At 36.6% G+C, this 12,366-nt stretch overlaps 1 long non-coding RNA gene across 1 annotated transcript in view; it reads left to right on the top strand.

Annotated features, from left to right (window-relative positions):
* Window positions 1-6,279, top strand: part of LOC132547525 (uncharacterized) — a 50,062-nt gene extending 43,783 nt beyond the window's left edge. The window contains exon 3 of the long non-coding RNA XR_009554122.1: window positions 6,209-6,279. This is a non-coding gene — a long non-coding RNA (uncharacterized LOC132547525). The remainder of the gene's footprint in view (window positions 1-6,208) is intronic.
* The last annotated feature ends 6,087 nt before the right edge of the window (window positions 6,280-12,366 follow it).

The following is a 12,366-nucleotide window of genomic DNA, read 5'->3' as shown; positions in this document are numbered from 1 at the left end:
GTTGAGTGAGACTATGATTATTCAATAGAATATGATTTAACATCGATAAATCTAGAGGTGTTCCAAAGCAAGTCGTCTTGAATGAAAAACGCGGGTTATTTGATTATCCGATGGGTCAAATGGGTGAGTCACTCATGGCCGTCTAAATATTGGGTTGACCTTGAGAGTTGGCACTGCTGTCTGAGTTGATTAACCTTTTCTTCATTGATGGATTGAGATTTGTTAAAAATAAATTTATCGTGGTAAATTATGACAGCTTGACTGTATACACTGATGAAGGTCGTGAAAAAGAGTCAAAGGTCAAATGCCGGTAACTTTGATCAACACAACATAGTTTTCATTCCAGTCTCTTGATACTGGACAAAAGGTATGACATTGCTTGCTCCTACACCAACAGCTATTGTTGCAATGTCAAAGGTCATTTCAATAAAAAGTTGGATTCTAATGTCATGCATTTCAGATAGAAACCTGCAAATTGATCTCATATGTTTCATCTTTTATGTTTGCTTGAATTCTTCCTATCCAGATTAAGTTGTCTCTATTTTAACCTGCAAAATTGCATTATGTAAATGCATATGTTGTGTGTATTGATAATAACAGGCCTAGAGAATGATTATAAAGAGTAACATATTTATTTGACGATGTGACAGGGTTATAGTCGCCATACCTGATGGACCTCGCAATAGAGTTAGGGGTAATAATTTTGATGTGACTAAATTTTGATGGAAGTTGATGTGACATAAGCAATATATTAAATAATGTGGTGACTAAATCAAGCAATAGCAATCCTGGTCATGCCATTACAACATTGACACCTACACTAAGTCCACACATTATTCCCTTCTCGATTGACACGGGGCCATTCTTATTTGTGTAAACCATTCGGGCTCCCGGGATTTCCGGTCTAGACATGTGAACGTAATGGAACTCCCTCAGCCAAATCTCTCCTCTAATTACGTTGCTAAAACTTGCTGATGCATCTGATGTGGTGATCATTTGGAGTAGTATTTTAACATGCATTAAGTTGACGATTCCCGTTACTAGTCACAGTGGGAATTTCTGGGAAATGTCAGTGTTTGGCATTTCATATATCTGGTACCTAGTCCTAGTCTCCTCACAGGAGACAGTTTAAAAAAACAAGTTTACAGTGATATCGGATGTATAGTATAGCTGCCCTGTGTGTTGTCACATTAGCTGTGAGGTATTGAGTCCTTGTATAATGTCACAGTAGATCTACTGTATTTAGTCGCTATATATTGTCACACTGTAGCAATGCAGTACTTCGTCCCTGTGTGATGTCACACTGTAGCGATGCAGTACTTCGTCCCTGTGTGATGTCACACTGTAGCGATGCAGTACTTCGTCCCTGTGTGATGTCACACTGTAGCGATGCAGTACTTCGTCCCTGTGTGTTGTCACACTGTAGTGATGCAGTACTTCGTCCCTGTGTGATGTCACACTGTAGCGTCCCTGTGTGATGTCACACTGTAGCGATGCAGTACTTCATCCCTGTATGTTGTCACACTTTAGCTGTGAGGTCTCAAGTCCCTGTATGTTGTCACACTGTAGCAATGTAGTACTTCATCCCAATGTGATGTCATACTGTAGCTGTGAGGCCTCAAGTCCCTTTATATTGTCATACTGTAGCAATGCAGTACTTCATCCCAATGTGATGTCATACTGTAGCTGTAAGGTATCAGATCTCTGTGTGATGTCATACTGTAGCTGTAAGGTATCAGATCTCTGTGTGATGTCACACTGTAGCTGTAAGGTATCAGATCTCTCTGTGATGTCATACTGTAGCTGTAAGGTATCAGATCCCTGTGTGATGTCACACTGTAGCTGTAAGGTATCAGATCTCTGTGTGATGTCACACTGTAGCTGTAAGGTATCAGATCTCTGTGTGATGTCACACTGTAGCTGTAAGGTATCAGATCTCTGTGTGATGTCACACTGTAGCTGTAAGGTATCAGATCTCTGTGTGATGTCATACTGTAGCTGTAAGGTATCAGATCTCTGTGTGATGTCACACTGTAGCTGTAAGGTATCAGATCTCTGTGTGATGTCACACTGTAGCTGTAAGGTATCAGATCTCTGTGTGATGTCATACTGTAGCTGTAAGGTATCAGATCTCTGTGTGTTGTCATACTGTAGCTGTAAGGTATCAGATCTCTGTGTGATGTCATACTGTAGCTGTCAGGTATCGAGTCCCTGTGTGTTGTCATACTGTAGCTGTAAGGTATCAGATCTCTGTGTGATGTCATACTGTAGCTGTAAGGTATCGAGTCCCTGTGTGATGTCATACTGTAGCTGTAAGGTATCAGATCTCTGTGTGTTGTCATACTGTAGCTGTAAGGTATCAGATCTCTTTGTGATGTCATACTGTAGCTGTCAGGTATCGAGTCCCTGTGTGTTGTCATACTGTAGCTGTAAGGTATCAGATCTCTGTGTGATGTCATACTGTAGCTGTCAGGTATCGAGTCCCTGTGTGTTTTCCCAATCGTCTCAGTGATTGTTGATAATCTCTGTAACAGTTATAGATTAATATCTAAGATGAAGGTCTGATGAATGTGGTTATCTCTCTGCCAAGGTCAGTCATGGTTAACAGTATCATTGTCAAGACATTTTACCAGAAATACTCTGGATAATATTCCACATACTGGGTGTATGTTATTCAGTAAAGTGAAGATACCCCCTACTTCAGAGATGACTTGACTCAAACAAACCCTGACATTTTTACAGTAAAAATTCACTTATATTCAGCAGTGATATGAAGTATTCTATATTATTTTTTTTTTGTATACTTCCACTCTCAGCAGCTTTAGAACAAATTCTTGAACAATATTTATATTTATTTCTCTTAAAGATGAAACTACCGGATAATATAAAGCCACACAGACTACCAGATAATATTAAGCCATACCGACTACCAGATAATATTAAGCCACACAGACTACCAGATAATATTAAGCCACACCGACTACCAGATGATATTAAGCCACACAGACTACCAGATAATATTAAGCCACACCAACTACCAGATAATATTAAGCCACACAGACTACCAGATAATATTAAGCCATACCGACTACCAGATAATATTAAGCCATACCGACTACCAGATAATATTAAGCCACACAGACTACCAGATAATATTAAGCCACACCGACTACCAGATGATATTAAGCCACACAGACTACCAGATAATATTAAGCCACACCAACTACCAGATAATATTAAGCCACACAGACTACCAGATAATATAAAGCCACACAGACTACCAGATAATATTAAGCCACACAGACTACCAGATAATATTAAGCCACACAGACTACCAGATAATATTAAGCCACACAGACTACCAGATAATATTAAGCCACACAGACTACCAGATAATATTAAGCCACACAGACTACCAGATAATATTAAGCCACACAGACTACCAGATAATATTAAGCCACACAGACTACCAGATAATATTAAGCCACACAGACTACCAGATAATATTAAGCCACACAGACTACCAGATAATATTAAGCCACACAGACTACCAGATAATATTAAGCCACACAGACTACCAGATAATATTAAGCCACACAGACTACCAGATAATATTAAGCCACACAGACTACCAGATAATATTAAGCCACACAGACTACTAGATAATATTAAGCCACACGGAATACCAGATAATGTAAAGCCACACAGACTACTAGATAATATTAAGCCACACAGACTACCAGATAATGTAAAGCCACACCGACTACCGGATAATGTAAAGCCACACAGACTACTAGATAATATTAAGCCACACAGACTACCAGATAATGTAAAGCCACACCGACTACCGGATAATGTAAAGCCACACCGACTACCGGATAATGTAAAGCCACACAGACTACTAGATAATATTAAGCCACACAGACTACCAGATAATGTAAAGCCACACCGACTACCGGATAATGTAAAGCCACACCGACTACCGGATAATGTAAAGCCACACAGACTACCAGATAATATTAAGCCACACAGACTACTAGATAATATTAAGCCACACAGACTACCAGATAATATTAAGCCACACAGACTACCAGATAATATTAAGCCACACAGACTACTAGATAATATTAAGCCACACCGACTACCAGATAATATTCACTCTTCCCTTTGATAGCCATTCTTTGTCATTAGAAACATTGGTATTTATGTTTTAAACCAAATTAGATTCTAAGGTATCCCTTGTCACTCATAATAAACAGGATTCAATGCACAGTAAATTTTATTTAGTGTCATTGTGTGTAAAGAACATTGATCATTGTCTGAAGTCTTCCCCCCTAAGGATATATTGACATTTACTGTAACAGAAAGGAAATCTTTCTTTTATTTGATTAGATTCACATGACGCTAAAGCTTCAAGAATTTTTTCAATCTTTTGCAATAATTAGAGAGACTAGTCAGACTTTTCTGCATATGTCTCGGTTACCCTGGTAGATGACAACGTACTGTGTTTTTCATAATGTATAGATTGTTAAAACTAAAATCAAATTGAAACTTTTTTTGTTTGTCATTTTATTTCTAATCTGAATTGTATAATTCCACATATTTCTCATTTTTGAAAAAAGAAGAAGAAATTTTTGAACCTTTATAATTGTAACTTCCACCTTTTATTTAGGGTTACTCTTCAGTAGTATATTAAAACACAGAATGTTACCAGGCTCAGGGGAGGAAACTCCGGTAAAATATTTCAGGATTTTGAAAGAGCATTTATGACTGAAAGGACTTGTTGAAAAGCACTGAAAAGCACTTTCATCATGGTATCAGTATTTTAATGCCAATCATGCAATTAACTTGAGCCCCACATCAAGATGGTGGTGCCCTACGGTGATCAGCTTGCGCATGTTGTTGGATTGTCTTGGAATTTGATATGTGGCTTTATATTCATGAGACCTCACCTGGCTTTGATAACCAATGAAGTCTGTTAATATTTGCTAGAGTTATAGGACGTTAAATGACGAAGATGTACCATTTTACTTTCCACATGATAACCTGCATCTTCATTGTCTGATGTTTTCCAAATTTGGTATATGGCTTCAAATCATCAGATTTTGATATCCAGTGTCATCATCAATATTTGCGAGATTTATGGAGTTTGATTGCTTTAAAGATATAATTTCCTACTCTTTTCACACAGTATTTCAGTCAGATTTTCTCTAAATTTGGAATGTGGGTTTATGTGCATGAAATATCACATTGATCCAGTAACCATTGGAATCTATTCATATCTACTAGAGTTACGAAACATTGAACACTAGTACAAATGATTATCATGATGACCTTACAAATGTTATTTGTTTTTGCGAGGATCGAAAAAAATCAAATATGGCCACCAAGGCTTCTGACTGGCCGAGACTTCTTCTCAAGAAAAGCAAGTGCCATTGACTTTTAACTTGATACAAATTATCACATGAGGTTCTGCATAAGTATTGTTTTTCGTGAGGATAGGAAAATCCAAAATGGCCACCATAGTTTCTCATTGGCTGAGAATCCAAGAATCTAACGAGACTTGTTCCTTATCATTATCACGAAATCTAATCAGAGACTTGTTCCTTACCAGTAACGCAATATCTAACAGGCGACTTGTTCCTTACCAGTAACGCAATATCTAACAGGCGACTTGTTCCTTACCAGTAACGCAATATCTAACAGGCGACTCGTTCCTTACCAGTATCACAGAATCTAGCATAGACAATATCCTTCTCTCATGTCCTACATTGTGTTATGGCTGTTGTGTAAAGGGGGGCAAAAAGATTGTGTTTCCTCCAGAGTGACGGATCATGTACAATTACTTACTTTTTATATGTATCAACACTTTCATTAGAAACCTTATAATTTTTTTGTAACTTGGACAGGAGACAATTGCACTCAGTTTTCAGTTCAAATGAATAACCATATCAGATTACAACAATGTTCAGAATGATTGCCATTTGTATTGAAAATGATGTAACTTGAACTTTGTGCTGTGTTATCAATAAAATATAATGAACAACATTCATTTCTAGATATTGTTTGGGAAGTATTGTAGCCCTCAAATTCAGGCTTTAAGTATCTCTGTATTTTGATTGTGAGTTTGGGTATGGTAAGCCTTGTCTGATCACAACAGTGTATTTGTATTGTTAATTAATGTCTACTGACTTTTATATCTTTACAGGTTAAATCACCATGGATAGAAGTGTTAACATAGTAAAGATTCTGATAGAGAAGGCATCACAAGCTTCAATTCTACCCCAATCAGCGAGTCAGCTAAAGATTCAGAATTCAATGTAATGTAAGTTACCTTACACATACAACAAAAACAAACATGATAATATATTTTTACTTTACAAGTGAATGTCTTAAGATTGGTTTTGAAGTTAGTAAGATGTGTGTGAATGAAAGTATTGACAAAAGTACTAAAGCTTCTGTGGAAAGCTTCTAGTGAACAGAACTCCAAATACCAGATGTCATAGTATACATCAGTTAAGGCATCGAAGGGACAAAATTGCTCAAGACTGACAAAATAAATTTAGCAGAGAAAATCCTGAGTAAGTAACAGTAACAGCAATTAGCCAATATGGCACTTTTCCTAAAGAGCTGTGTGGGCCGTGAAGTGACTAGAAGACCTCATCAGACACGTAGGGGATGAAAGTCCAGGAAAAGCATTGCAGCCCTTGGCTGGATAGAGCTACCAGCCAAATGACTGGACACTTCGATAGTAGCCAGCAAAGTACTCTCACTAACGAGGTGTTGTGATCCCCAGTCTGATCGGTGGTTGTGTGGGGTTGTCTAGCCGGGACTGTGGACATGAGGTGATAAAATAACATCTATGTGCTACAAGAAAAAGAGCTTTGGTCCAGTCAGACACTGGAGACATTAATTGAGTTAGGTTGTAATAGGGGTCCAAGTCCAGCCTCAGCCACGACAGGGGCTAAAAGTTGAGAATTACCCGACATACTGGCCAGAGTTGTGTAAATTTGTATTATATAAGCTTTGTGAGTCAGAAGGCAATTCATTCCCTTGTCTAGACAGATTCTGTCACATGAAAACCTTCGTCATTCATTCACCAACAAGTTCTGATAGGATTTTAATACCTCCAGGCTTGAAGAGTTACCTATCACCATTGCCTGGCAACTCAGAGTTGTCTCGGCAAGGTTCAGCAATGCTCTACAAAGGAAATGGGGAATTAGCTATAGATTTGCAGACATCAGCTATGTGTTTGATCCCTCTTAGATCTCATAACAATAGATAAATGGGGAATTTAGGCTGACAACCTCAAAATATTGGCTAGAATCAGTGATATTTTTGTGATTAATTAAAAGATCTGTTTGTGTCATTCTTAAAAGGGTATATTAAAATGTTAACTAATGGGAACACAATTGCTATTTTCCCAGTCTTTGCTGGTGAAATTGACTTATGATGTATTGGTTTTATCACCAGTTAGCATCAATAGACAGCAACACAAGAGATTGCTTGATTTTCTTATTTGTCGGCCTGGACTACAGATGGCATCCCAGGTCATACACCATAAAAGACTGGGTTCTGACTGAATATAGAGACGTCCCAGACGGTTCATGACATCAGACAAAACGGATCCTTTTGCGTTAGAGATATGACAAGCCATGAACTGCAGAATCTACACAATGTGTTCCCCATTTCATTAAAGTTTTTCAAAGCATGTTTGTTGTGAAATATTAATAATATAGCTGAAGGAGTATTGCAAAAAAAGTAACTGGAAATGGTCAGTGCCGATGGAATCTTCGGTCAGTCCCCCTAGTTCTGTAATGTCCGTACAGATCTTGTGGTCATCCATCAGTGTCCCGATGTATTGACCGTTGTAATCAAATATAGCTGTTAGCTGTGTCTGTCTAAAAATGACTACATATACCCAGACCAAAGTGCTTGACTAGTCTGCATCGCTTCCTAGTCATCTGCCTGCTGGTACTGTCACATAGTCACCAACAAAACACAAGCTACAGCAGCCATACCCAAATGACATCCTGTTATTAGGAGTCGGTTATCAACCAGAATAACGCTCGTAAATATATTTCTGATGTAGGTTGAAATGTTTTATAACTCAGAGCCAGCAACATGTCTTAAAGTTATAACTCAGAAACTCTTAAAATTTGGTGATGAAGAGACTGCAATTGTCAGGGTGTCAATTGATTTTACCTCCAATGTCAGTCTTTCAGATGGCATTAACAATAATTTCAGTCTGTCAAATGAATTTAACAATAATTTCAGTCTGTCAAATTTCTTTAGCTACAATGTCAGTTTGTCAAATGACTAACAACAATGTCAGTCTGTCAAATGACTTCAACTACAATGTCAGTTTGTCAAATGACTTCAACAATGTCAAGGTGTCAAAAAGATTTTTGACTTAATTGTCAATTCTTGATGACTGAAGGACTCACATAGTCAGCTTGTCTGTCAAGCAGATTTGATTACTAAAATTTAACAATGTCAAACTGTCTCATTGTCTGATATTTTTTTCAACTTTGAACTGTCAAACAAACAAAACAGAACTACAATCAGCAAGTACAATGAAAAAGGAATGACTCAGAAATGGTGATTTCATCAGATTGTGCCCTGAAAAAAATATTTTAAAAAAATTGTAACGTAGACATTTTGTGTGTGGTCTGTAACTAAGGTATTAATGTGGAGTACTGATGGGCCAGGAAACACCAGTGGACCAGCTACAGACGCTGAACATCAGGATCGACAGAAGCCATGACTAATTTGGCCAAGTTGATCACCAAGACCATGAATCAAGATGGATGACGTGAAATTAGAGGGTATTGCTCATAATCACTGTCTGTGTCATGGTAACTCTTGGTTGTGATGTCCGTGTCAGGATAACTCTTGAATGTGATGGCCAGATAGGTGAAGGGCAGACAGCGATGAAAAAGATCACTGCCTGCCATTTCTGATTATGGTTTTGGCCTGTAATGATAAAAAGGGGTTTAACCCTGAGAGTTGTCGAAACCTGTAGAATAGTGCGTTAAAGGATCTTATGTGTTGGAGAAAGGAAAAACAACTCTACAAGGATTGTAACTCTAAAACAATACATAACAAACTGCTTTATAATAGTTGTATACATAATGTGTTTGTACTAAGAGAACCTATTTAACAGTAAAGATCATCACAAGTTTAATAATTGATTAAAATAAAAGAAGATGACATGAACTTTTAACTTAAAATTGGGCTTATTTATAGAAAAAGAGCATTGAAAGGAGATGCAACATCTCAGACGGGCTGAGAGGAGATTTACTCCAGCCTGAAATTAAAACAGCTAAGCACAATTGTGGTATTGTCTGATAACAAATCGCCCAGACATCATTAATGATAACGATTCCGACAGTAACTAAATCAAGATGCTGCCCCTGAATACATTGTTCATTTGAACCCTGTCTGATGACACACCAGACATTTCAATCTATGCCATTAGAATTATCTCCCTTTTTTCCCTATCACTATATCCTTTTTATACTTGTTACTGAAAGGAAAAAATCAACTTTGCATTAATTGTATGATAGATAGAATGAATGAAAGAATACTGCATTTTGTAGATTTATGAAAATATCCAGAGGGTGGGGAATTGAAGTTAGATTGGAAGGAAGGACTATTGGTGTATGTTTGTACAAGACTATGTCATGAATATTGTTGATTGTATGATATTTTCTCACCACAGAAATGGGGATTCAAGGGGTAGAGAGTTGATCAATATTTCCTTGGCTTGTTATGGTAATACATACTGGAACAGATTGCAAGTGATAAATATATGGTGATTTTAATTACAAAATTACTTAATCATTCATTTTCATTTTTTATTTTCAAAAAAAGTAGGTTGATATTTTATGCAAGGAAGGTTTGGTCATTTTTATTAGAGGTACTTTTTATACATGACACCAAATTCCATTGTCCTGTACTGCTATCTCATTTTCCTGTGAATAACTTGCCTTCAGATGAAGTGGTCTGCCAACGTCTATACTTATCATGATGTACCATTTTAATCTTTTTTGTTAACATACCCATTTAAGATTTTTAACATTTGTCTTTTACCTTTAGGTTTGTTTAATGTTATTTCCATTTGGATTGCTGTGTGTTTTACCATTTGATGGCCCTAATGACCTTTTATGTGTTGACAGTCTGTTAAGAATGTAATAATAATAATAATAATAATAATCTTAGGGGGTATATAGTGTTACCCTTGTCCCTTCAAATCATGTTCGGAATTATTGTCATACGGGAGAACCTCAATACAAATGGTCATTAACCTATTCGTCTTTCATCTTAACTATATTTCTTCTGACAATAAATACATTCAGACAACTGTTTAAGTGTTAAATGCTCTATAACTTATAATAACAAGAAGGGCATCTGTCAAGGATAAAGAGCCAAAGGTCACCTTCAACATCTTCTAAAACTCATCAAACAATATACTTAAATGCATAGGTAGGAGGATATGCATGTCTTACAGACATTTTCTAATTATTTTCTTTATTAAACAATTACCCATATGAATAGTTCAATCTGGAAGAGTGCAATTGCAGTGAATAAATGGGATGTGTACAGAGTGATTTTTCTTATTACCAAAAACACATTAGCTGTGTATAGCAGACTTTCCAGACAGAATGGAATGGCCGTGGAATATTCATTTTTTTATAGATGTGAACTGTGAGTGAATTAGCTATATCAAGCTACTCCCAACTCCGCAATATTGTGATTTTGTATATTTTTCATTTAAATTAATCACTTTACAGACAGGAAAGAAACCGAGTTACTGTAGCATGATGAAAAAATGCTGCCGTCTGGGGAAATACGACCAGGGATTTCTGCAAAAAACTAATTTCATTCTCTATTTCCTTTATTATATATTTCCACCATTAATACAGGGTTAAAGAGGTTCAAATGAAATTTGTCCAGCGTGAGAGACTGATATCATGGGACGTCTGATTCAATTGGCTTGTATAAGATGGCCATTAATGAAATATGGTAAAAAAATAATAATTCTCTATGATAGTGTTTTGCATGTCAGTATATGATATAAAACTGCCCTCTATGTCTAATCAATTTAAGATGTATGTGTATACAATGTGGTGATATAAACAGTTTACAACAGTGTATTTTATAGATGTTTAGATTGCAAAACATCGATGATCATTCATTCAAAAAGATTTAAACCATTGGCAGGGTACTGACAGATGGAAGCAAATTTCGACATGTTTGAGAAGAAGTCAATAATTTTCTTACTGCAGGCTGGTTACCAAGGTATTACAGATGTCACACTTTTAGAAGACAAATGATTGTGAAGGATATTGGGACAATGACATTCTCATCTGTCTCTTCAGCAATCAGTATCACATTTTCTTATCCCTGGAATCCGTTGACTTCTCTTAACTAATTGACAATTGGCTAGACACAAAAATGATTGTGAACGTGAAAAATGGGCATCACCTTTGTCAGCTTGAGATAAAACCACAGATAGTAAACGTTTATGGTTGTGTGATTGTTATCGGAGAAGAAAGAAAAATGCAAACATAATCAGTAACTAGTTATTTGATAACAAGTAAAATGATATTGGAAATAGATGTAATGGTATCATTTGAAGCTACAGAATTCTAACCTTTCTAATACATGTAGCTATAGGTAAGTTGTCACTCTAATGTCTAACATATCTGATTCTTGTGGGATTTCACCCTCAATCTTATGATAATACAAACAGTCTTGTACAGGTATGATATAGATATATTCAGCTTCTCTCTCATATTATTGATGGTTTAGCAAGTATGTCTCAAATCTAGCAAGATATATCCAACCTCTCTCATATTGTTGAGGGTCTAGATAGGGTCAGCTCATAACAAGTATGGCCAAGCTGGAAATACTCAGTTTCTCTCATAATGTTGAGGGTCTAGATAGGGTCAGCTCATATCGAGTATGGCCAAGCTAGAAATACCTAGCTTCTCTCATATTGTTGAGGGTCTAGATAGGGTCAGCTCATATCAAGTATGGCCAAGCTAGAAATACTAAGTTTTTCTGATATCATTGAGAGTCTATCTAGTCCGGGGCTATTCTATATTTGTTAGCTTCAATAAGCTTCACTGGGACTTTGCAGTGTCCTTCTTTTCAAAGAATATCACATGACAGCATGTAAATGTCCTGAGATATCAAAGTATGTAAATGTCCTGAGATATCCAATGTGTACATGTACTGAGATATCAAAGTGTGTACATGTACTGAGATATCAAAATGTGAAAATGTTCCGACAGCTTTTTGGTGGTAAACATTTCATTCAAAATGTTTCATTTTTTTTACATATAATATGTGACAATT

Source organism: Ylistrum balloti, unplaced genomic scaffold, assembly GCF_031769215.1.
Source record: "Ylistrum balloti isolate Yb309-2 unplaced genomic scaffold, AGI_CSIRO_Ybal_v1 Utg369614, whole genome shotgun sequence".
Lineage (NCBI taxonomy): Eukaryota > Metazoa > Mollusca > Bivalvia > Pectinida > Pectinidae > Ylistrum > Ylistrum balloti.
Note: the sequence above shows the minus strand (reverse complement) of the source record. Positions and strands in the feature narration are given on the sequence as shown.